Raw genomic sequence first — 27,483 nt, 5'->3', positions numbered from 1 at the left:
CTCCAGCTTGTGATGTGCTGCCACACAGGTCAGAGAGAATCTTGTGCTTCCTTGTGGTACTGTGAGTGCAGCCTGGCATGCCAGAGATGGATGTTTATGTTTTTATGGACCCAGCCATCCTCCCTCCAGTTATTACTCCCCTGCAGATGCTGGGGGTTTTTTCCCTCAGCTCATTAATGGAGTGGAGAGCAGGAGTTTAAGCATCTTCTCACTACAGAATAAAGAAAGAAATACACCACAAACCACATAAAAAAGCCCAAATCTAAAATGATTCTATATTAGAGAAGAAAACTAAACACTAGTGTAGTGTAGAGTTTTATAAACTTGAAAGAGGATGATGATGATTATGATTCTTCATGCAAAACAGGAATGGACAAGATTTTCTGTTCTCTCACTAGACCTTGATTCTATGAGAGAGGGTCAGAAGGTGACACACAGAGAGGGGAATTTCCCTTGCGGTGACCACAATGGACATGTTTGCCAAAGGAAATATAAACATTTGCATTTTTTATATTTAAAGAAAAGCAAAGCATAAAAACAAATCTTAATTCCTTAGATTCTAACATTTTGGAAGCAAAAATTGTTCCATTCTAATTCAGTCTCTTCAGAAAAAGACTTCTGTTACCAAGGTTACTTTTTGGACCAAAATTAGATATCTAATTTACAGAAACATTTTTAACTATATTGAAAGTGCTGGTGACTTTATACATTTGTTTTGAATTTTAAACTATGCTGTCTAAACATCATGTCTAAAAAGTAAGTTGACCTTTTTGCCTGGTCATTTCTGTTTCTTATGGCTGCTAGGATAATCAGTTGTGATACTGTAATTTAGAAAGCCATCCAAAGAAACTGGAGAGCCATCAACTTTGGTTTAACAAATTTAGTAGGACAAACTTACTTATAATGATGGAGGCTGTTCTTAGAAACTGTATAGGTAATTCAGACTTTTACCAACTATGCAGATACCTCATTGCTATAAAGATACAACATTAAAGGAACACAAACTTTTAATACACTCTTGACAAATTATTGTTTGACTTCCTTTCCATGGCTCTCTAAAATGCAAGGAGATTTTTTTTGTGAGCACTTAGTACTCGAGTCAAAGTAGTCAATTAGCATGATCATGCTAATTCTATGATGCCTGAAGAGTTCTGTACATCTTAAAAAAACTTGTGGTGATGACTATTTAAATAATATTTTTTTAAATTATAATATAATATATTGTTTCAACTAAGAATGGCATGAGGAAAGAAAAAACTTGAACCTGCTGGATTTTGTTCTGGAGCTTTCAGATACAAAGTGAACTCTTGGAAGGACACATTTTTCCATGAAAAGGACAAAAAAAAACACATACTAAACTTCTCAAAGTTTTATTTCTCTCCTTTTTCATGATGCATAATAAAATTGTTTCTGATATCATGATATGTGGCAGGTAGAAAATGGTTTCCTGCCTTCTCTTCCCACTAGCAATTCATTCCAATGGATTTCTGAATATGGAACTGGGTAAAGACTGCATTCTTTGCATATTGCACTTCATTTGACTTTGTTTACATTTTCCTTATAGCTGTTTCCATTTTCAGGTTATTGTGGAATATTGCAGTTTTTGCTGTAATCCTAAAGTAATTTTTAATCTGATTTTTCTTGTTCTTATTTGAATTTTTCCTAGAAGTCTTAAAGATCCACCTGCCCTATTTTAATACAAACTATTGAATCCTCATAGTACTGCAGTATCACTCATTAACCCTTGGTTCAGAATTCTTCCCCCTTGTGCCACAAGTGAGATGGATCAAAAAAACAGCCTGTAGTGGATCTGAACAAAGAGGATGAGAGCTATTTATTTTCCCAATTTGATTATCTCACAGACTCACACATTACCATCCCCAGGTTTATCTTTGCTAAATTCTTATTTCCCTTCTGTGAGGTTGGACAGAAGTCATAGTGGTCATCCCTTGGTATTTTGGCACCAGGTCATCTTTCTGGAATCATGAAGAAGCCAAACAGATGAGCCACCATGCACTTGCTATTTGTATTTAACTCATCTTTGTTAACTGGACGATTCAAGATGGGCTACTTTTATTCAGTCCAGGTGTTACCAAAATTTACAGCCAGCACAAAAAGACTGCAGCCAGCAAGCAGCAGGTTTCTGCTTGAGAGTTCAAAAGTTCCATTTCAGACATCCACCCACACTCCCCCCCACACACCCTATTATCTGTTGCTTGTTTGCATTCAAATTTTAAACTATTTTTTTCACCTACATGCTGTTTTCTGACTTGCTTTAGCTGATGTAATTTTGCTGACTTTCTCTGCATTGCAATACTTAAGAAAAGTGGGAGATAAAGCCATGTGTCTTAGTTTGACCTTGTATGGTACAGAGCATTCTCCACATCTGCTTGTGTAGGATAAAATGAAGAATATTTAAAAGCCCTTAAAAAAAAAAAAAAAAAAAAAAAGCAACATGACCCATCCAGGCAGCACATGGCTGGAGGTGGGGCTGCCCCAGTCACTACAGACCTGCCTGTGGTCCTCAGCCTTTCAAATTCTCCATAACAAGTCAAGAACTTGACCCACCAAATTTCAAAACCTGATAAGTAAATCAAACTTATTCTGTGGTAAGATATGCTTGAAGGACCTGTGCTTCATGCCTGTGTAACTGTGTTTGCAGTAAGACAGTAATTATAGTTCTGATCACTTGAGATGTATTTGCAAATACTAATGTTGTATTTACTAACTGAAGAATCATGTAAAGAGATAAGAGAAAAAAGGAGGAAAAAGCCCTACACATGTTTAGTTTCCTGGTCATAGTTAATGAGCCACACCCAGGGTACAAATCAAAACCAAAGAGAGACACCTTTATCTGTGCAGATAACTTTATGAAGATCTGTGGTCTAATTCCACAGGGGCTTTACTATAAACCTCACTAAGAAAACACATTCATGTTTTTGATGGCTAACATTCTTACCACATAATGTTTCTGGATTTTTTTTTTTTTCCTGTAATAATGTTCACAGTCTTCACTAATATTTCATTGGTCAAAAATGAAAAGGGAGTAAAAATGAAATAAACACCATGGAAAGAGGGAAACTGAAATGGAATGGGACATAAAAATTCAGGACATCTATGTTTGATGTTGTCATTAAAAAAAAAGAACAAGAGGAGGAGGGAGAGATGGATGACAAAGTGAAAAGAAAAAATGCAGCAACTCTTTTATGTGAAGATTACATTTAAAAATAACCAACTAACAGTCTGCACTTTTCAAAAGACTGACGTCCTGAAACGCATTTAGATTGATGCAGCCTGAGCCTGAAGTTCTCTTGCTGAGTAAACAGTCAAGTGTTCTTAATAGGAATTGCAGTTTCTCGACATCTGTTGGGGAAAAGGGAATGGTGAAACAACAATTTAGATTGAGATTGGTTTTGTTAAATGCATTTAAATTCCAAGATTAGTGGTGTTCTTTCTTTTTCAATTAGCATTTACTTGCAGAAAGGTTACAGATGAAGGGGCTGAGAAAGAGTTCTTTGGGGGAGGGGGGTTAGCTCCCAGGGCAGTACAGAACACACTAAAACGTGTAACACAGACTAGCACAGGACTTTAACATAAACTTACAACTTATGCAAAAGTGACTGCCTTTGAAAAGCTCTGTGAAGGAGCAAAAAAATTAAAAGAACAATAACCGTGACTTCACTTTGTTGAGCTCCTAAGCTGGAATTCATATATGAAAAAATATTATTATTGCCTTTCAAAGGAATTTTCCAGCCCATTCATTTTGCAATTCCCCATGCTGATTAGACTGTGAGAGGAATGTGACTTCTTAGGGGTCACAGAAAGGTAAAAAGAGAAGAAGGTATAAGAAATGCCCTACCTTCTTTCTGCTTTAAAAAATCAAGCTTACTTTATGACTTTTGTCAAAAAAAGGAAGATTCGTTTAACCCAAAGAAACAGTTGCTGCCATTTTAGGGAAACTGCAGTAATAACAAAATCTGGAAGGATCTGAATTATCTTGCCCTGTTTTGCTTTGGAGTGTATCTCAGGTCTTTAGTCCTCATTCAGAGTGAGACTGCTGTAACTGATTTCAGTGTAAAGATGAAGTGATGAAGAAAACTCCAAAATACATACAATGCATAGGATTTTTTTAGCCCCAGTATCATACCTTTTTTCAAGATATGGATTTCAATTAATTCTGTCCATTAGACAGAACTCTATCCTGTGTAACTTTTGACTGTGCTATGCTGCTTTGGTTTCTAAGATATTTATCACTATTCTTTTAAATATTTGGGATCATGTTGTGTTTGCTTTCTTCATTTGGAGCATTTTGTGTTATTCTTTTTCTTTTCAAATCCTTACACTTTATTCCTTAGCAACTGACAAAGCACTCAGAGCTGAACAAGGATTGTTCTGTCCCTGCTTGAATACCTGTGAAACACAGAGATATGCAAAACAAGATAAACCTCAACCCATTTGGAAAACCAAAGAAAAGGAAGAACTGTATAGATGCATATATTTTTTCTATCTCTGCAAATTCAAACAATGTTTTAAGTACAAAAGCATCCATAAATCAACAGGAAGTCCTCTTGTCTTTGCTGTTTAAATGCAAGGACTGTAAGGGGCAATGCTCATGTTGGCATAGATGAGATGTGTTTGGTGTTCTCTCTGCTGGTAACGCAGTGTCATCCTGTAGGGGTTCTTTTAAATCTCTTTCTGGACACTTAAAACTAGCTGGGATTGATTGCACTATTTATTGATCTAATTTATATTGTCTTGAAGATTTCAACCTAATGCTAATCTGACAAAGTGCACATGAAGTTAGTCTGTGTAATTCATTGCACAGAGACATTAAAGGACTGGTGTGAAGAGAAAGCACGAATAAACAAGCACACAACTGGTCCTGTGGAATGTTTAATTCTCCAACCACTAGTAGATGTGGTCACAAAAGACTTTACAGGAAACTGAGCTTTGGACTCATGCTTTTTCAAAGACAGAGTCCCCCACCCCTTCCTTTCTCCTTCTCAGAAACCTTTATTTTTTTTCTGTGTGTACCTCACAGATCGTAGCAGTCATGTCCTCTGCATTCTGCTTAACACCATGATTTCCTGCAGACCTCCCAATCATATCTACATGCCACTCAGCCTGCCTCTTCACTTCACTGCCACCTCACTTTGGTACTACAGCTATGCCCATGGTGTGACAGCCTGGTCACCTACTGCAAAGCCAGGACTGTCCAGTGGGCGACAGGAAATGTTTTAGTGCTGGCAGGTCATGCAGGCACCATGACAGGTTACACCATCTGAGGACCAGGTGCACAGAGCTGTGGTTTATTTTGGAAGAAACAAGTAGCTTTAAGTAACTATAGCTTTTCTTTTGCAGCAATCTTGATCCACACTTCAGGTCTCTTTATCTGTTTTCTTAACATCTCCTATTACATAAAAGGTTTAGTTAGGCAAGTTTTACTCCTGCAGCTAGTTTCACTACTGTTGTATAAAATAAAGACTGCAAGTTCATCCCTTCAATTATTTATTTCAATGCGAATAGTCAAAATAATTTGCCAAAAGCATTTTACCAAAAAACTTGAAGCTGTTAATTCCTCTGTGTTTTAAGTAGAACTACTAGAACTAGTCTGTCTCTTCTAAAAAAAAAAAAAAAAAAAAAAAAAAATCTTCAAGTGAGGTTGGGGTGAGCTTTCAATTTATGCATAAAAAGAAGTGCTAAAGGAAATGTACCACATCAGCTGTATCTCCAGGAGGTGGTGTGTGGCAGCTATATTGCTCACACACATGTTTTTTTTAACTTCTATCCTGTCCTGGGTGCAGTTGGATTTCTATAAGGAGAAAATTATAGTGTACAACATTTCTGTCCAGACATTGAAGGGAAAAGGCAATCCCTGATTTTACCCATTTTTCTGCCATGGAATAGACAATGTAGGTATTCAGCCACCAAAAAAATGATAGTCACTGCTTCAGATCATGTTAGTTCACTCACTGCTTTAAAGTGGACTTTTAGTAAGGTCTCTGGATTGAGTGAACATGTCCAAGACACAGTCCAGTCTATGAAAATGTTGCATTTTATATCATGCCAAAACAGTCTGTGAATAATCTGACAATCTAGACACACACTGATAGATAAATATTGCTTTGCAGGCAGCAACCTAGGGGTTAATAGCATGGCATGTCATCCTACTTGGGAAGAACAGTGACCACTTTTGGATTTCTTCCTGCCTGAGAACTAGCTGAGCCCCAGTGATGATCCTGCAGCTGGAGAAGGACATGCTGCTGGACATTAGATATTCTTACCAGTAGCTCTGGGGATCAAGTCCTGATCAGGTCAGTTTACTCATTTTAGAAATACTGGGAGTCCTCCCCAAGAAAAGTTACCCATGTGCAAAGATACTAAACTTTTGTTCAAGCCAGTGGCTCAAAAGGATGAAATGTAAAGAAGTGAAAGATGAAAAACAGGTTTCCACATAAAGAAGGAGTTTTGGCACAAGGAGATACAGTTTTTTATACAGATTCCTCTCAGATTAATTGAAAAGAAACACATAAAGAAATGCCTGAAGAGTTTCTGAGCTGAGGAGGCAGAAAACTGAACCTGAATGAATCTGAATCTGGAATTTGTACGTGTTGTCCCATTTAGTTTGCTTGGGGCTGAATTTATTGCATATTAAAGGCTTTAATCAAATGCTCTGGGTCATACGAATGTATTTTTAATGCTTTTATGGTGTGGCATGTTCTAAGGAAAAAGTGTCATCCCACATATATCACATTTGTCTAAATTTGCATTCTCCCAGATGGCCACATTTATTGACTTTGTGAAGTTAACTGTCTCTCCCTGCTCCCAGCCAATCAGGGTTTGCTGGAGGATCAAAGAAAGTGAATCCTTTATTGTTTCATCTACTGTTGAGAATGACCCAAACCTAAAATCTCTTGACACCAACACCCCCAAATGTCAGTCCCAGATTAGCACAGAATGTTCCTGGCCATTTTCATTTTTTGCAATTTCCATGAGACTGCAAAATATTTTATCTGTGAACATGAGCACTTCTCTTGCTACCATGTCATCTGCAGCCTCCAATATTAATCACATTTAGAGGTTAAAAAAAACCCCTTTTCACACCTGCTCAATAAACTATTATTCAAATTATACTAATTTATAATTATATGAGCCAGAGATCAAGAAAAATGCCTAATTCCCTGCATTTCTAGAAACTTAACTTTAAACAAATTTCAGGAGAAATTTTGTTCTGGTCCTCCTAAGACCATTCTTTACAGCTATCAATCTTTATTAATCAAAAATACACAAAACTCAATCAAATAAACTTACTTTAAACGAAGCTAAAGGAAAGTGAACAACAAAATGCCCAGGTAGCTGCCAATTCCTTTTCTAGTGTTTAATAATGGAATTTTTTTGAGTCCAAATGTAATAGTATGGAAATTTAATCATCACTTCTATTAGTACAACTGCTTGGGAGGGTCTCGAAGACATTTCCTTTCAATTTAGTTTGCCCTGTGGATAAGTAGAGCACTTTGATTCTATATTGATTTGTCTTTTACTGCACTGATCACCTTTCATTTTCAAAGATTCACCTTCCATTCATGAGCATTAAATCCCTATCTAAAAGAAATAATAGAACTGGAATGGTGGCTCAATAGGGCAATGATCAGTGAAGAACCCAGATTACTTTATCTGGGTCAGAACTTAATTTCATTAGGTTGAATAGTGATTTCTTGCTTTCCTCTGCTCTGTCTCTCAGGTGGTGACAGGTCTTCCCTCTCCCTAAGGATGTGAAGACCAGATGCCTTAAGATAAGAGAAAAGGAAGGGAAAGAAAGTGCATTTGTAAAGGACACTGGTCTACACGTGCAGTTTGCAGCATATAAAAAGCCCCCTGTGTGTGAATATGGGCTAACACATCAGCACATGTCTGTTTTGAAATGAAGAGCAGCAGGTACATTTTGACACAAATTCAAATCAAACGTGTGCCTTTGATATCATACTGGCAAAACTCGATCATATGCTTTGCTAATCGAGTGTGCCGAGTCTCCTATGCTTATGTTTTTTGGAATTAAATTGCATGACTGTGCTTTGCTCTGTAAAATGTGTAAATGTGTAAATTATGTCAGGACAGATTGCAAATGCCAGTTGAAGAAATAAAAAATATGCTGCACTCATTGTAAAGAGTGCAGGGGTGTGGCCTGGGAGATGGTGAGAAGGGGTTAATGCCTCCTAGCAAAATTCCTGGAAGAAACAGATTGATTTATTAACTGTTATTTGTATTACCACTATTAACAGCTCAGCTAAGAAACACCAGAAAATCCAGAAAACCCTTTTCAGGACTTAGAACCGGCAAAACTGTACTCTATCAATAAATGTAGAGTTATGGTTTCTACCTGGAAGACTTTGTTGTACTGGAATCAAGGCAGAATAGGTGACTGTAGTGAGCAAAGGGAGAGTGTCTGAGTGAAAATGGCACTGAGTTGTATGTTGGCCCTGTTTCAAGAGAACACTTAAATAAGAACTTAAGACCATTCCCTCTAAGAAATAGCACTTAAGCAGAAGCTTATGCACATTAATGAACAGAAATGTGCCCTTGAAACAGGGCCAATATATACAGCTTGCTTGATACTTTGTATTTACACATATGGAATTATTTGATCATCTTTTAATGTATTTTAATTATATTTTAAATATCCAATTAAGTCAAAATTCCCTCTGCTCCCTTATTGTTTATATCTTTCCCTCATTCTTTCTACCTTGAAAAAATTACTTGGGATTACTGTACACATACTCCCCTAGTCTAATGTCAGATCTTATTTAGAAGGGATCCTGAAAACCAAGGATTTTATTTGAAATCAGGGAGCATGTAGATCTCAACAGATTCCTTCCTGTTTCAAAGGTTGATCTTCCTTATTTCAGGAAGACAGCAAGTTTCTATTCCCATTTAAATCAGGATGAGCAAGAATTTGTCCCTGAGTTCAGCTGTACTAGCATACATCCCACTGTGCTATGGAATTGTCACCCAGGAGTGATCTTGCACCTCTTAGATGAGATTCATTTAAATAGGTATCAGATGACTGTGCTGAAGCAGATATGAGTTGATTGTGAGATCAATTTAAACATATGTCATTCAGAGCACTGGGAATAAATACACTGATTTTACAGACTGTCTTTTTAAGTTCCAGCTATTTATTTAAGTGGGTCAGGTTTAACCTAAAGAGTTATACAATCATTTCAGTGCCTTTATTACTGAATGTTTAATATTTTATTATCAAACGTATTTTGTAGTGATGTTTGAACTTTTTACTTTGATGGCCTGAACTTCAAAATGGTACCTTTTTAAGAAAGGGAAAATTATTCCAAGGAAAGGCCATTTGCTATAAATAACTCTGACTAGTAGAGTCAGTGTATTTTGGTAGTATTACCAAATTTCTAAAAACTACAGATTAAAGTTTCTCATGGTTTATTTTTCAAACGGGGATATGTATGTATCTATGTGATGATTTTCATCCCCCCAGGAGCAGTACAGACTTTCTGCTTTACAATTTGCTTCCAGATTGGTGTAAAACTCCTTCAACATGCCCAAATGTCCATTTGGGCACCTAGACGTGTGACCTGGTTCTGCATTTGAGAACTTGGATCCACACAAAAGGTATATTTATTTGTATAGTACTGAGTAAGAGAGAATACTTAATTTTAAGGTATAGAGGTTGAGGGTAGCATATGCAGTTTACAGTTGTGTCAAAAATGCCCAGGTACTCTCCCTCTACAGTATTAAAAGCCTGGGTTTTGTCCATGGCTTTCCACAGTCTTGATATTGGAGCAATTTCCATACATTTCACCATACGAGAATCTAAATATTTTAAGTGTCTTGGATGATCCTGGAGGGGAGTGCTGCACCTCCTGGAGATAGACTGGAGCTACTGAGCACGTGTCACTTCATTTCCAGTAACCGATGACGAGCACCAGCACCCTCAACGTCAGGGCAAAGGAGGCTTTGTCCTCTTCCTGCACGCAGTCTGCCATCAATCCAATGGTCTGACTGCTTAAAGACCAGGTGCCTCTTGCCATCCAGTTAACAGGGGGAAATTCCCATACCATCAGACTCAATTAAGGTAACGTGGCCCTATAGTAATTTACCAGACCTATAATAATACGATATATATTTCATCTTTTATCTTCAATTTAGGTAATGTAACAATCAAGCTGACTAGATTTCTGAAATGCATGATTCTGCGAAGAATATTTCATCACACATGTCATAATGTCAGGTGTTTTCCTTTAACCTCTGGAGTCTGATTCACATTAGGGCTTTGGTGATTACATATTGCCTATGCCAAATCCTGTCCTATCATTATGAAAGGCTATTTTGTTTGACTTCACATCTTAAACCTACTCTTTGGTGCTCCTCTCTTCTTTCACTGGGGTTCATCAACTACCTTTGGAGTTAGTTTCATTTTAAAAAAGGAGTTGGATGAAGGTGATGGGAATACATGGGAAAATGTTTTGTCACAGAGATTATCTGAGCTACTGTAGTAATAAAAATGTATTTGCCAAGGAAGACTACTTAGGAAATATTCTGGAACAGAGCATTTGAATACGTTCAAAAGGCTTGCATCTTTTTAGTCAGCCAGAAATGTTTTAAGTAGAGAATTTTAAATATAAAAATAATGGAATTTCTTTCCTGGGAAAGATTCTGAAAATCTGGATATCATTCAAACTGCAAAATCTTGCAGACTTCAAAAACTCTGAGAAGAACAAATTATGTCAGCTTGGTCAAAAAAGTTACTTTATATTTTGATATTATAATTATGTGATGGATTGTGGCAGAGAAAATAAAAAATTTTCTCTGAAATGCCACTTTAAAATTAACAAACAGAAATGCTTTGGTTTAAGAAAACTGTGATTTATTGGGATTTCCACACTTTTATTTTCATGCAAACCTACATGCTAGTATATTAATCTTCTTTCACAAAGCTTTATATTTCAAATGAACTACATATTTCAAAAGAAAATAATATTGTTTCTTACACTTTTGCTACCGTGAATCACATTTCCTGTATTTTCTACAAAATCTAGATTAATATCTGCCTTTGAAAATCTGACTTTTTGATGGTTAACAGGTCCCATTAGAATATTTGGCCTTTCAGTCACAGGTCTGGCATCATCTCTCTCCTCTCAAAATGCCATTTCAGATTGCTTTGACTAATGTAATTTATTCCTATATTATTATTAACTAGGACTATCTACCATGTTTTGTCCCTTGATCAAAATCATTAATTTCTCTTGACAGCCTTCAGGTGGCACTGGAGAAGGAAGAAAAAAAGGGATTTCTTTTCTTTCCCATGTAGTAATAAACCTATAGTTGTGATCTAAAGAAAATTTGGTTCTGTTTGTATGATCTTTACTGAAAGGGACTACATGGAGTTCTGTGGCTTCACATATGCATTCCCATACATTCCCCTACAAAAGATGAAACATGACACTTCCTTTGTACAGGATCCAAGAATCCTGCCCATGATACATAGATTTCATATGTATGTAATCAACTTTTATTGGTTTTGTGAGGATGAAGATTCCCCTTCCAATGTGAGCACAATACAAACTTTGACAGTGTTATTAATAAAGAGCTGACGGGCTCAGAGAAGCAGGGGAAGTTTATATAAAGCTTTTCTTGCTGTGCTTTCCGTGATATTTGTGTAGAGTACTCTTGCTATGGCACACTTGTTGTGTCAGATCCCAAAATGCAAACTGCTTGGAAAAAGAGAAAGCTGGTGCTGTGAAAAAAACCACAGCACAGCTGAAAAAAGTTGAGGGTTTCCGAAGTATCTTTTTCTCCTGCTGATGGTAAAAACCTATGGGGTCATGATAGTGAGCCTAATGAAGATGATGGCAAAGAGCCAAATAATTACAGTGGCACTAAATCAAGCCATTCGATGGGAAAAATCTTAGGATTGGTGTTTTGAAGATTTGATGGCTTTTCTTCAGAAACTCAGGTCATTATCTGAAGATGAGCGGGACCCAGTTTGGAAATTCAAATGAATTTTGGGGCTCTTTTTTCCATAAAACATGCATTTAATCCTTTCAACTCAGAGACAGGAAGAACTGTAAATATTACAAAATGACCCTAAGATTTTTTGGAAGCAAATATTCCATTTGGCTATTTTGGGTATTAATTTATCCATATCTCCAAATAAAAAATACCAGATATGGGTATACTGGATACTGTTCTCAGCAAATGGTTATTTGAACTGTGAGCCAATAAAAAAACACAGCAAAGAAACTCCTGCTTTCTAATATAGCACACTCTTTTCTTTTCACAATCACTATGATTTTAAAGCTATTCTTACTAAATACTAACCACATTTATGTGAAAAAAATAACTTTAATAATATTCTAATCTCCATTGAAAGGTAGCATTAATGATTGTTAATTTTGCATTAACAATCATGTAGAAGTCAACTAAGTAAAATACAGTATTTTTGAGGTGGTCTTTCTAAGTTATATTTTCTTGCTTTTATATACAATTTTCTGTGTTCCTAAGATCATAGATTTCATGGGTAACATTTTCACCAGTGCACTTAATGCACTTACAACATATGGCTTCACCAGTGCACAAAGTTGGATGTTAATTCACAAGATTCTTTTTGAATATTTAAAAAAAATGTCTTCATCTGGAAGATTTTTGTGGAAATGCAGATTTATTTAATAAGTGGAAACCTGCATAGATACCCTCTCTTAGATACAGTCCCAATGATTAAACACTTTTCTTGTGAAATATATATTCAGCTGAGTTTCCTCTTACTCTTAAGTCTCTAATCCTTTTGCTGTAAGTCTCTGAGAAAAAACTCACTTTGTCTTCTGTGTCTTCCTATTAGTTGCATCTCAGCTGCATGTGCGCTCTAGCTGGACTCCCTCTTTAGCCTTTTCTTCTTCTGAAAGTTTAACAAAAAAGCTCAATTAGCATTTCTTCATTTTCAGCTCCATCCCCTTAATTAGCTGAATGACCTTCCAGAGGTTTAGTGTTTCCCTTCTGAAACTTTATCTTGACTGAATATACAAGCACAACTACTACACATCTTCAAGCACCTGTTTCAAAATTATTAATATACTTCAGTTTCTCTGGATATCCTTTCATGATCTTTTTCTTTAAGTTGTTTCATCTAACCCTCATTTTGATAGTTCATAATTTTTTTTTCTCTCAAGAAAATAGTCTCCTTGCTGAACCTTTTTCACATTACTCACTATTCAAAAGTTGCTACAGATGTCATTCAGAACACTCTCTGTTTGATCAGATTCTAAATTCTCATCCTCTGATTCACAGATGCAGCAAAACAGTGAAGCTCCCTCATCTCAAATGTAACTTCTGTAATGAGAGGACAGCAAGACCTGGCTTAGCATTATAATAACTGACTAATGACAGTGAGTTCCCCATTGCAGTTTGAAGGTTTTGCAAATATTGTCCATTGTGGGATCCCACAGTGTGCACAAAAATGTGGAGGAACCTTCTATAATTAGTTACTGTTGAGAAAATAAAGTTGATAGGATTTAAATTATTTTGACTGATTTCCAGTATTGAGCCCTAGGGCTTCCTTCCCCTAATCTCATTCTCCCATTTGAAATGGGACAAAACTGAAGCAGTGCAAATGGCAGCTGCAAGATGCAACAGTTTGAAATATTTTAAATTAAATGAACAGATGAACAAAATAAACAGACATTTAAGAGGGCTATTCAATGGTCATAACTTTGTGGATAAATATTTTTGTAAGTGCACACCTTTAGTTGTACGTTCACACAGCCAAATGAATGGAAAACATTTTTACTTTGTAATAGTACAAGGAGAAACAGGCAGAATATGAGACATATATATTACAATCTCCTGCTAGAGTAACTTTTTAAAATATAACAAGAAATACTGCCTAAAAAGAATTTTAATACTGCATAAAAAGAATTTTAAAATTTATTTTTCCCCTTCTTCTTTTGTTAATTTTTTGCAAAAATAGAACTAGATAATTCATTCGAAAAAACAAAGACTTTGAATTTCTCTTTTTAATAAGTAAATTAGAAGTACTTTATCTGTATACATTATAATCCATGTTTAAATAAAAATAAATCCAAACTAAAATATTCTTAATTCCCACTCTAAGATGGAGAACAATGCCTGTATTGATATAAAAAAGGCTATGCACAATTGCAGAAGCCATTTCACTAATATTAATTAATGGAAAACCATAGAAGTGTACAAGAAAATATCATTTCCCTGAGATGAGAGGTAGAAAGAACAACTGGCACTAATTCATTTGGGACTGAAAGTTTCATCTGAGAATGCTATAATCTCTTTCTAAGCAGTAAAATCCTTTTTACATATGCTTAACATCATAGTTCATGAATTGCCTCAGAGATCTTTTTAAACTGAATGTTTTTTACATCGTCCAGACCTAAACTGCAGGGTTCACATTATCTGAAAATCTCCATGACTCAGTATTATTAATTGTAAATTTCTCACATTAGTAAAAAAACAAATGACACACCTTACTTCAATAATTTTTCATTGCCATCATGTACCAAACAGCCTCAGCACTGCCAACTTGATCAGCATAGATTATTAATTATGATACTGCTGGTACAGTTCAATTTAATCAGAAAAGAACATCAAGGAGTCCAAGAAGTAGGGTATATAATGCAATTTATCTTTGCCTTGTACTGATAGGGATAACAATGATTTGCAAATTGGTTCAGCTACAAATACACAATTAAAAAGAGATAAATATCAAAAGATATGCCACATTTTCAACTCAAAGCCAAAAGTGCAGGTCTTAATCTTAGTAGTCAGTTTTAAAATCATGAGTTAATTCTTCCTTTGATGTGCACGCTTAACTCCCATTAAAATTAATGGGGGTTACACATGCTCATTGAGGAAGAAATAGACCCCATAGTGTGTATATTCTTCAAATAATAAAGATTTGGTAATTACTATATTATTTGTTCATTAATTTTCAATTTATCTTGTAAATGTGCACTCTTTGTGATCTTAGGTCCAATTATATAGAGTAATTTGTGGCAAGAGGTCTAGTGGAGCATTATCCTCTTAAAGGACATGCAGTTTTATAGCATATATTGACAGTACTCTAATTCTCAAACTATATCACTTGCAAAATACACCAAAACAAGAAATTTTGACTCTAGCAGCTAAATTCTTCTTCTCTATGTCATCCATGTTCCCTTCAAATCACTTTGTATATTCTCCTGCTTTCAACCATCTTTGGAAAGGCCATTTTCCTTTAGTTAGTCAGTGGCCAAAAGCAAGATTTTTAAAACATCTGATGATGAAATAAATACAAATTATTGCAGCACAATCTGCAGATAAGAGACAACGTTTTATTAGATTAATAGTGGAGATCTGGCCTCTACAGACTCAAACTCCTTTCTAGATAAGACTCCAGTTGAAGGATTTTACCTGACATTAAGGCGGTCTGAACAATCATGTAGCCTAATTTCTCATTGTCATGTTTCCCAGTGCTTGAGGATGGTCATAACAGTTAATAAATGTGTTCTCTTTGGGAGCCTTTAGGTCTTTTCAAGATAAAATATTCCCTTTCTGACTTGGCTCTCTCTTTGAAAAATCCTTCCCTAGCTCTCTTACAGTTTTTCTTGCTTAAGTACTTCCCAAAAATAACCTTGTTAGTACTTATTCTCTTCCCACTCACCTATTTTCTGGAACCATGTCCTTCCCACTCCCTTTTTAACATAAAACAAATTTTCAGTGTCTGATTTTAGGCTTTTTCAGTACAAATCAAGTACATAGAGTTATCCACTGATGGAGCATTTTCTTTATGCTCACCAAAGAAAATTCAGGTTCCTTGGGTGACCTGTGTCCAAAAAGTGAGTTGGTTTACCACTGGTTGAGCTAGCACAGATCCTACGATCTAGCCTTCATATCAGATAACAATAAGTGCCTGTGTAAAGGTCATAAAAGTGTGAAGCAGTTATGGTCTCTAGACAATGTGACATATGGAGAGCTCATGAAAGGTGTCATGGTCCAGCAGAAGTTTCCTATTTGCCTTCAAGAAAAAGGCTGATGGTTAGGTTCCATGAAAACTGCATTCATGTGATTAAAATCTGTTTTGTGACTAGACATCAGGAAGACAGGAGAAATTCAGGATGCCTTGAACAGGTACTTAGGGGCAAGGAGGAGAAATTTGTAGTACCCAATGTAGAAAGAGATCTATCAATGCCATTTCACTTAAACATGTAATACACAAGTAGCACAAAAAGTAAAGATATTGCTGGGGAGGGGTTGAGGGTTAATGAAAGACCTCGGAAATTTTCTAAGCCTGTGAGAATGGAAGGACAGACTGAAGTAACAGAATTTGTTCTAAGAGTAAGCTGCAAGACACTTTCAGAGCTGTTCATTTTTTCACTCCAGAGGCTCAAGTTGTGCAGACTTTGTCTCAAATACAGCCCATTGGAAATGGTAATATTTTGTAATACAGAGTCATTTCACAATTATACTTTTATGTGACCTACATATATACACTATATACTGTACACTTCCCCTGAATAGTCCATGTTTAAACAATTTTTATAAAAGCTGAATTATTAACTTTTGGAGTAAGAAGATATTTTGTAACTACTTTTTAATCTACTATTCTAATTTTTTGAAAATAAATTTAAAAAACAAACAAAGAAAAAAAAAACTTCAAACCAAACCAAACCAACACAAACCAACCAAAACTATTTAAAAAAAGACTATATGACAATATGTTCCATTTCAATGAACACTTTTTATTAATAGAAATTTTATTGTCTGTCTTGTTTCTTTAATAGTTTTAGTATATAATAATTGAAAACACCACCACTGTCCAAATTATTGAAGTTGTCTAGTAGTAAAAGACAATCTTCTAGAAAATACCCATTTATACAGTGTTTGCACCACAAACAAATATAAAAGCTATAGTCTACAGCTACCTGATTGCACAACAGAGACACAGGCAGTGAGTCTGTAGATAGCTTGTGTTTTACACACTTCCTATTTTCTAAAAGCTCCTTCCTCTCTTTGCATTTTCCCTTTGTGAACTTCATGTTTTTTAAACACCCAGCTAGGCACTGCATAAGAGAGCTGACCGTGCCCGTGTGACTCTTGCCAGGCAGAGTGGTGCCTGAAAGCTCAGCAGGGCAGTGCTCAGTGCTAACCCCTTCTCTCACCCTGCACACACAGACACAATTGTGAATCCAGGTCCAGTACAGTGGGTGTGTGAGAAATGAGTTGCCATGTCTCAGGCTAAGTCAGAACAGGCAGATGTGCATGTAATAAAACTCAGCACCCTGACAGGGAATGTTCAGCACCCCGTGGCCTTTTCTAAAAAAGAGAACAAATGTTCTACAAAGCAATTAGGGTATTTGTTGAAGAGGATGAATCTAGCATTGTTTGGATTGCAGTTCTTTTAACACAGATGCTAACTTTATTTTCCTACTTTTATACACTGCGATGTATTCTAAATAGCTCTTTGAATATAGGTATTTTCATTCTGAGGCAGCAGAGATCTTCATTTGTCTGCTCTATAGATACAGACATTCATTATACCCAGGAACAGCCTACCTGGCTTTTAAAGACAGCAGTCCAAGGAACAGTTTACAGGTTGATTAAAGTTATAAAGTCAGTGCAAATGCATGGCAATGATCTAGGATTTCAGGCCCAAAAAGGGACATTTAGACAATTCTGACACCAGCATTTCCCTTTGATCTGTATCTACAATGTATCTCTGCAGCAAAGTTCTGCAGGTACAGTGGATGCTGGGGAAGCTGAATGTAGGTCAATGAGATGCACTCTGCTTTTTAAATAAAATCTTTCTGCAGAAAATGCATGATTTCCTGTTATGACTGTAGACTCCACATAGAGTATCATATATTCATTTAAAAAAAATGCTTTTCTATTTGTGCAAAAAGCATTCACTTTGCTCAAGGTGCACAAACACACACATATACACACAAGATTGTTTACATAATATACTCATTTATGGATAATTTATTTTCATGCATTTACTATCACTAATTTGTGGCTGACACTGCAGACCACAGAATTACAAGATGCCTATTCTTGAGCAATAAATGTTGTTAGCCAAAAAGGTTAGACAAAGGGCTCAATTCAGAGAAGACTTGCCTTCTTAAATCCTGTCTAACACTCAATTTTGATCTTCAAATCCCTAGCTCACTACCACCTAAGCTTAGCAAGACGAAAGCCCATGAGTGCCTAGCTTAAGCCACAAGAGATACATGGGTCCCTGGTTTCCTGCCCTAATGCTAATCTGTTAGCTGAGAATTCTGCCAGGGTTTCTCAGGAGTACAGTGGGCACTGGCAAAGAGCATAACAGGTCTCCAACACTTTGTGGGGCTCTGCAAGTGCCTGGCACTCACACTGACTTACAGAGACCCCACTGTAAGAGAAAACCCAGGAGACCATTGAGCTGTTAGTGAGGAGGAACTGCCTAGGCAGCTCCTTCAGGATAGTGTTGCCCTGGAATAACCCTTGAACTGCTTTCCTCTGAGCAACCAAAACCCTTTGGATTTCCCTAAATCTTCTACTGCATCAAGCCTCCAACAGAAGACAACTGAAACCAAGTCAAGAGGATAAGGGAGAGGAAATGGGACAGGAAAGACAGTGCCTGTGCAGCTTACACAGTCAAATGAAAGCTTAGGCCTTTACCTGATGTGGAATGTGGAAGAATGTGAGACTCACAGGAAGGCACTAAAAAGTGAAGATTTCTGTGACTCAAACTTCATGTTATTAGCTGTGATTGGGACAAAGGATTTGGAATTTCAGATGAAGAGGTTTTCAAAGTGAGAATGAGCCACTGGAAAATGCATGTGAGAATATGCAGTCCGTTTTAGATCTTCTCCCAGATTTCACAGTGTGAGAAAGGCAGTAAATTGGGACAGATCAAAACAGATGATCAATAAAATAAAGACTGAATATCTCAATAAAATTTTCATAGAATCCTATGCCATCATTCTCCTGATTCCTATTTCAGCCATGGAGAAGGAAAGGGATTTTCTGCAGATGATACATTCTTTGGGTTGGTAAAAGCATGTGTTGGGTGATGACACTAGTTGGAATCATTTCTGCTATGTGGCCCTGCACTTTGAAGAATTATGTTTCAAAGGTCAAGGGCCAGGGGTGTGCTGTCCTGTATTAGGACACTGTGTTCTTTGAAAATACCTGGTAAACACAGGCTCAAACTGAAGTTAGTGGAGTTTTGCCATTGCTTAAGTTGAAGCCAGGTTTCCAGCCCTGGTGTCAAAGAGGTTCTTTTTCTCCCTCCTCCAGTTCTGCTACAGGCACCGGCTGCGTGCTCAGTTTATCCCAAGCCTATCACAAATATAGCAGCACAGCCCTTGTTACCAGCAAGCTCAATTACTGTAATACCCTCCTGGTGGAGCTTAGAGCCAGGCTCCAGGCACGGCAGCACGTGTGCTCAGCCCTGTGAGCCAGCAGGAACACATCACACCACACTGCATTCTGCACTGCTGCCAGCCTCCAAAGTGGCAGGTCAATTTTAAAGTTGGCCCTTTTAGATTTTAAAGCTTTAAGTAATAAAGGCTCTGGCTATGACTGATCCCCTTCTCTTTGAGCCCTGCCCTAATGGGGATCTGTGTTCCCACACCACCTGCTTTTCCTGGAACCCTACTGTCACATTGCAGATCTGCAACAGATTTTGACTTTTCTGTGCTGAACTACATGATGTATCTCACCCCCAGAACCCTCCTTTCCCGTCAACCCTTTCCATTTATAAACCACGCTCATCCCAATGTTAGCAGTACCTCACAAAATTATCACTGCCATCTCACAGACTAGCCAGGTTTTTGATGGAGGTGGTGTTAGAGCAAGTTAGCCAGTGTGGTTTCAAGGTATCAGGTACTCACTTTTTCCTTCCTGCAGCCAGAGAAGAGGCTTAGTCTTTTGATTAGACCTGAGGTATGACGAGTTTCATTTTCTGCAGGTCAAGAGCAGACAAATAGGAAGTTAGAGCAGAGCATCTGACTCCGTTAATGTATCCTCTAATTTAACTTGTTTGTGCAGCTGTACCCTTGGGTGATGCTGGCCACTGTACTTCATTACTCTATGCCTCTTCCTCCTTCCTCTGCTTAATGGGGCTAATGATGCTTCCTTGTGAATCTACAAATAAGAAATGGAAGTTTCAGAAAGGTATTATTAGTTAACATCTATTAGCCTGTCTGTGCTCTAATCATCCCACTCATCTTTCACTGTACACACTCCTTTCGATTTTATTGCAGCTCTATTCTCTTCTGACAATTAATACAGTTATTGGCCCCGTGATTAATATTTTTTCTACCTAATTTTTTTCACTTTAAAACATACATTTGTTTATTTTGAATTCCAGCATAATATGTGCAGTTGTATATAACTGTTGTTAGTATACTTAATTTACTTTAATTACAGTTAATATTGGCATATATTTTGACATTTAAACTAATAAAGCTATTAATAATATTATTAATAATAACAATACACTTGTTTACTCTTAATTTTAAAGCAGGATCCAAAAGTTACAAAACATAGATGCCTAAGGTTAGATAATTAACCCAAACTCATGTTCTGGAGCAGTGAAATCCAAGCTGCTTTTTATGAATTTCATCTAGGGATATAAGGTTTAAATGCTAGGAATCAGTGTTTGAAAATCCTGGCTTTAATATATGAATGTGGGGTTTTTAATATTGGTGGGAATGAGAGAGAAGGAATGGTTGGCCTTTCTCCATATCTCTTTGTGCCTTTAACACAAGGGGCTGGTAGGCACCCCAACATGGAGAGAGATGCCTATTTCCTGAGCAGGAGCTCAGGCTCCTCATACCAGAGGACTGGAATGGGGGTTTAATACTTAAAGGCCTGGTGTAACCTATCTTGCTACAGGTGCTCAAATTACCATCTCTTTATACACCCCCAGTTAACAGTCAGTGGAGAGAAACAGGCACCTGTGGGGATGACTCAGCCCACCTAAAATCTGAGTCACCCTGTGGAGGCACCTTTCTCCCTCTTCCCTTCAATTAGAGTGGGTGCCACCACTCAGCAGTCAGGTATCTCCCTTCAACACCCATGATGAAGTGTGGGGGATGTTGGCCCAGATGCATTTAGTTTCTTACATCTCGAGTCCTTAGAAAGATGACACCAACCTTTACACAAAGAAATAAATAAATTAAAAAAAAAGGCAATGCCAGAGGTGGTTAATCTTTGTGCTATTTATCCAGCTACCTATGTATTTGCAATACTTATGGGTACTGTCTGGCTTTGATGTGCAGGGATTTACAGATGAGGTTCCATTAACATTAGTGGGAATTGGGTGCATAGATCCAGTACATCAAGATGAGAATATTTGGTAATAAATCTTTTAATATGCATGTAGCATTGACTCAATAATTTGAAACATTTTTAAAATCCAAATAAAAATTGAGTTTTCTCCTACAAGAGAAGTTCCCCCTAGAGACAGATAAGTGGAATCTATCTCCACATAGTCAGACACTGTGATTTCATATTGTACATAGAATGATCTTTTTTTTATCTTTATTGATTACTAGAAGAGTAATACAATTAAAGGTAGCAAAATGCTTTAAGGTTTTTGTTCTCTGTCAAAGAATCAAGAGTTCAAAGTAGGGCTCCTTTCTTATTATTAGAGAACACCCTAAGAGAAAATAATTTCCAGCAATTCTCCCTTTCTCCTCCTCCTCTTTTCATTTCCCATTTTGTGATTTTTGGGGATACAGAAGAAAACCTCTGTGTGTGTGTGTGTTAGTACTAGTTAGTGATGTGCAGATACAAGAATAAAACCTTTGCTTTCTTTTTACAACCACAGGTATATAAAAGTTCCTATCACTATTTCATTAATGATCTGTAGCAGTATTTTTTGCCCTCTTGGTTACACGTGCTCATGTACATATGAACACATTCACACACACACACACATGTAAATAGTTTCATGCTTGAGTTTTCTGATGTAACACCCCTTGACAAGCATTGCTTATGCCAGGATTACGAATACAAGAAAATAGAAAAGACATTTAGAAACCATAGGAAAACAACTCTTTTGGTGTTTGAACTGCAGTGTTATTCAGATGTATATAACTACTGCTGGGTGGGGAAACTGCAGGAAATATGCCAAGGAAGAGAGACAAGGGGAGGCCATCAACAAGACAGAGAGAAAAAGACAGAAAATGCTTTTGTTTGCAGACTTGGCTGGTTGACTTGACTTGAAAATAATAATAGGCCCCCATTCTCTCTCACCAACTCCCTCCCCTGATTCATCAGATATAACATAATTGATTCTCACTGGAGACGGATTTGCAATACGTGTCTTGCTTGTTGCTATTGTTTATGTTTACACAGTACATTTACTGCTAGAGGAGTTTTGTTCCTCGTTTACTCACTGCCCTGTTGCAAACCCCTACTGCTTTTCCAGCTGGCACCAGTTCTCTTCTCACCTCATACAGGGAAGTGAAGAAAGGGGGAACTGCACTGTCTTGGGGACTGTGAGAGGCTGGAGGTTCTGCGGGTTGTGACATTCTGCATGATGCAGAAAACTGACTCCTCACTTTTGTCTGAAAATTCCTTGCAGAGAGCGTGGCTTGTCATTTCTGCCTCCACGGTGTACTGAAACTCAAAGACAGTAGGAGGACACATTTTCACACATGACACAGGACACCCAATAAAGGTCATAAATTTTGCTGGCTACCCATTTAAATGGGGCACCTTTGGACAAAGAGGTGATAACTGGCCAGAGCAAATAATTTCTTCAAGTCTGAGTGCTACAAGGGAGGACACTGCATCACAGATCACCCAGCAGGTCTGATCATGGATTGCCAGACCCTGGGTACTGACAAAGACTCGTGGGGGACATCTGGCAAGCATCAGGAAGCAGCTTTGAGAAGAGCAAGAGCCTATCTCTTTTCTTCACAACCACACAAAGTCATGAGGTGGGAATAGATAGCTATGGGAAAAGAAGGAACAGGAAAGAGAGGAAAAAAGTGTATAGAAAGAACAGAGGGAGGAGGAGTCTATCTGGGGACTAAGGAAGAAAGATCAACAAAGACTAAAGCAAAGTGTGTGGCTGAGATGTTATGTTTTAGCAGAGGAGCATGATTTTTAAAGTACTCCTGAAGTTTTTATGGCTCCGGGCCCCTATTTCATCTTAATTCATCCTTGGGGATAAAGACTCAGCTGGATGGATCTCAATCACTCCCTTCCCTTTCTCACCCCTTGTCATCATGTTCTCTTCCTTCAGTACATTTTCACCATGGTTAGAAATTCCGACTCTCACTCCCCTTCCCAAGCGACTACCGTGGCGCCCTTTGGAAGGTGCGCAGTGCCCTGACTCCCACGGAGTCGAGTTCCATTGGAACTGCTGGTAGTGCATTCATCAGCCATCTGTCATTGCAGCTGCTTGTTGAAGAAATCAACTTCTTCCCCCCCCCTTTTTTTTTTTTTTAATACTTTGACTAGGAGGGGGAAAAAACCCTCAACCACCAAAAATTAAACAACAACAATAATGGCCCGACTGTTTCCTTGACAATCCAAACACAATCTGCTGCCCACAGTCTCAGAAAGTATCATTGAGGAAAAGCAAAACTCTCATGGCATGTTGGATTTGAGTGTGTCTACAGGCTTTGTTTTGTTCTCCTTTTCTATAGTATGTTTAATACTCTCTTTTGATGGGAAAATAACTTCTGTGGAGTCTCTCTGACTCAAAAAGACTGAGCTATGGCTTGTCAAAATTTATCAGCCAGTTGTCACTGCAACTTTTAGCTGAGAGTCTCAAAAAAACAGGAATGCTTTTTAAGATCCCAACATGTGTTTTTTATTTTATTGTATTTTCCATGATTGAACAAAAACATTGCAGAGAGGTGATAAAAACCATGCAAATATAGGGTAATATTTAATAGTGTCAGGAATCTAGGCTACAGGCCTCCCAGCTTTCCAGTCTCCCTGCAATATAATTTAATTTCTTTTTGGTAGCTGTCTTATACTGAAGATAAATCTATCTTCATTTTATTTTTGTCCAAAGATCTTTATACATTCACTTTCGTGGGTCCCAGGTTGTCCTGTCAAGGCTTGTTCATGGCCATTTTAGTGGTAACACCCAAAGACAATAGACCACTGCAACTCCCAAACCAGATCCAGTCAGCCTAAGAAAACTCTTTTGTACAAGTGTGAACAACACTTGAAACAGAGTTCACAGGTCCTGGCAAAGCACAGTGGTATCCACACCATGGCATGTAAATATTTTTTCCTTTTCTGTTTTTTTGCATTTGAACAGAGGGAAAAGGAAAGGTTATCTCTCCGAGTCTCCCCTGTAGGCAGCTAGGAGAGAAGCAGGATATAATGAGAAAGCTAAGTGACTAGTAAAATTAAAATACACAAACCATTAAAAGGTTTAAAGGATAGGAAAAAGAGTGCTCACGGCATCTGTTTTAGGTCAGCACCTAAGGAGTTTCTTACAGGCAATATGGGAACTCTTAAGAAATATGAACGTTGTTACACACAATACCATCTTTATCAAAAACTAAAAGCTCACAGAGGGAGGCCATGGCACTTGCAGTGTGGGAACATGAGTCTATCGAATGAGAAATCTGTGAGAGCAGCGGAAAGCCCTGACATGGCCTCTTGGGTGGTGGCACAGACTGGTGTGTTTGGGCTCCTGGACAGTGCATCTGGCACTCCTGGCAATAAAACCCAAACTGACAGGTTTATGTCTCCATCTATACAATAGCACTGCACCACTGCAAACCAATATGTAACATCACACGTATTTTATATTTGTGTGTACCTCTATGTAATTGTCTCTGGAGCCATAGAGGTACAGAGAGTTTTTCTTTCCTTCATTTTACATTTTTTTCCTAATGAAAGAGAACAGTTGTCTTCCAGTCTCTCTGATCAACTCCTGGCAAAGATGGGGAGAGAGACAGACTTCAAATGCAGCACAATACTGACTTTTCACATTTTATCAATTTCTTTTTCAGTTTCCCATGCAGAAATTCTCAGCCTTTTGATTCATCACATGTAGTAGAGGGGTCTCTGGATGAAATGGAAAGTAAACAGATCTCATTAATCTCACAAGACTTCAGATCTTTATATAAAGCTATCTTATTAAGATAGGTAGGTATTTCCAGGTGGGAATTCTTCAATGTTTTCTTTCTTTATTAGGTGACTGTTCTTCAAAATCATCTACCAATAATTGAGAGTCAAGCTTAAACACCTGCTGGAATCTCATGTATGTGAAAGAACACAAAGCTTCCTCCAGGAAGAATCTGTCTTTTAAACAGGAGCAAACATTTCACATTGTGACTTTTCTGACTGTTGTTTTGGAATAACCAAATGTGCATGCTTTGGAGGCCTCTGTCATGCAAAAAATCCAAAAGCTCCATTCAGGTTGACTAACTGTGACAAAGGTTTTATATCATGCCATCTCTATAAATCAAAACCAGTCTTCCCACCTGTGCTTATGGAGATCCTGCTGAGAAACAGAAGGGACATATTTGTTGAATGCAAGTGCCAAACTTAAGCAGAAGTTTTAACTGTTGCACAGGAAAGATTTATTTTTTTTTTAACTCAAAACCTTTGCTAACTTTCATGTTTGTCACTTTTCCCTGCAAAGCACTTCTAATTGCCCATAGATGTCAAAAACTTCCCTTTTAAATTTTGAAATTATGAATTTTTACTTTTTTTTTTTTTAATTTTTAGATTTGAGGTGGGGGGTGGGGGTTTACTGAATTTTATTTTAAGGTCTTCTAAATGAATAGCACAACCTATGCCTCAGCTTTCAATTCTTTGCTCAAGGACAGTCCACATGCTAGGCAACCATGTTTATCTTTCTGAATTTATGGGTAAATACATCTTAGATCACTATTTATTCAATACTATCCTTTTATTTTTCAACTAAAGGTTTATACAATTTGCAATTTCTTCTGTACAGAATTTATCACCATCTATATGTGTCAGGGCATATGTTCTTATACTGATATATGGACTAAAAGACAGTGTAGAAGAGTAGCTCAGAACTGAACTACCCCAGAACCAAAACAAATAAAGAACCCAGTCCAACCCTCTCTTTGCTCATGAAGTGGGTAAATTGCCAAGTGGTTATAATTCTAGGTACTAGGTTCTAGGGTGTCAATGATTTCCACAGGAAAATATTTTTTTCCCATACTTTTTGTACTTTCCTCTTTAGGGATAAGAGACAGTTCATACTCAAGAGAAACTTTATTCATGAGAAGACATAATCCAAAGAGCTATCTGTCTAAAGAGGAACTTCTAAGTGTAGGAATAAGTCTGGGACCTGAAAATTTCTGTTAGCAGAGATTTTATAAATTTGAATGTTATACAAAAACAGTCAAACCTCACAAAGAAATGAACTCTAATGAAAGTAAATATATTCAGGATTTCAGCCAGAATGCTTGTCCACCTCCTTCCGTGATCAACCTTTGTTTCCATATTGCTAATATTCCTCAGCATGCCAGTCAAAGTCAGTTGGGAAGGAAACATTTGAGTCAGCCAAAGCCATTAGTGCAGATTATCAGCCTTTTGTCAAAGAAATGAGCAAAGTCACTACACGTTGATGAAAGAGATTTATAACTGCAGCCTAAAAGCCACATGGAGAAAAAAGATGTTTAATTCCTGAAGTGGGTCCAGTTTTTAGAAGAATTAAAGTTAAAAAGAGTCTCAATGCAAGCTGTGACTATTACCCATATTTTATTTGAATAATATAAACAAATAAGACCAAGGATTCTGTGTCCACAACTTCACAGCTACAGTGCTATTAAATTCAAGACCAGAGAAGTAGTTTGTCCTAGTATTTACGCCATAATTTTTTGTCTTGCAATATGAAGTACTGGAGTCTGCACTTCATGCACAGGTATAATATCAATGAATGCTGGAGAAGCAAAGTATCTGGTTTTTTTTATTTTTACATTAAAGAATCATATCCATAAAGTAATGACTTGGCCTTTTGGTCTCCCACAATAATTTATAGAATTCTGTTCTATTGATTTAACATAGCTTCAGTTTCTGGAGCACTACTCAGCATATATCCATGATCAGGAATAACTTCCAAAGTAGCCCTTAACATTGTTAAGCAACTCACATTGTGGCAGCTTTAGAGCCACCCTCGCTACCAGGAATCTGCTAGTGAGAGTGGAGTCTGCCACATAAACTTCTCATCAAGCCAATGCACTTAGGAAGGAGAATCAAGAGGGGCTGGTGTTATGAGGCGTGTAGAGTGGTGCCCATGTGTTGCTAACTGTCTTGTCTGAGGAGGATAAGCTCCTCTTTAAGCCCCTCTTTACTACAGACTTTGTGCTACAGGAGGTTAGTTCTGGTTTAAAATCACCTGAATGACCACATTTTGTTTGACTTAACATGAACGAATTTTGTTGTTTTGGTCTGAGAGGCTGTTGTGTCATTGGCATTAGTGTTTCATGTCATCATAAAGTTCCACTC

At 37.4% G+C, this 27,483-nt stretch overlaps 1 long non-coding RNA gene across 1 annotated transcript; it reads right to left on the bottom strand.

Moving 5' to 3' along the window:
• Positions 1-27,483, bottom strand: LOC146767400 (uncharacterized). Its single transcript, XR_014955755.1, has 3 exons — positions 20,068-27,483; positions 19,905-19,975; positions 1-12,919 (listed from the first exon to the last, which is right to left on the bottom strand). It is a non-coding gene; the product is annotated as an uncharacterized LOC146767400 (long non-coding RNA).

This window comes from Lonchura striata, chromosome 5, assembly GCF_050655825.1.
Source record: "Lonchura striata isolate lonStrDom1 chromosome 5, ASM5065582v1, whole genome shotgun sequence".
NCBI classification, from domain to species: domain Eukaryota; kingdom Metazoa; phylum Chordata; class Aves; order Passeriformes; family Estrildidae; genus Lonchura; species Lonchura striata.
Note: the sequence above shows the minus strand (reverse complement) of the source record. Positions and strands in the feature narration are given on the sequence as shown.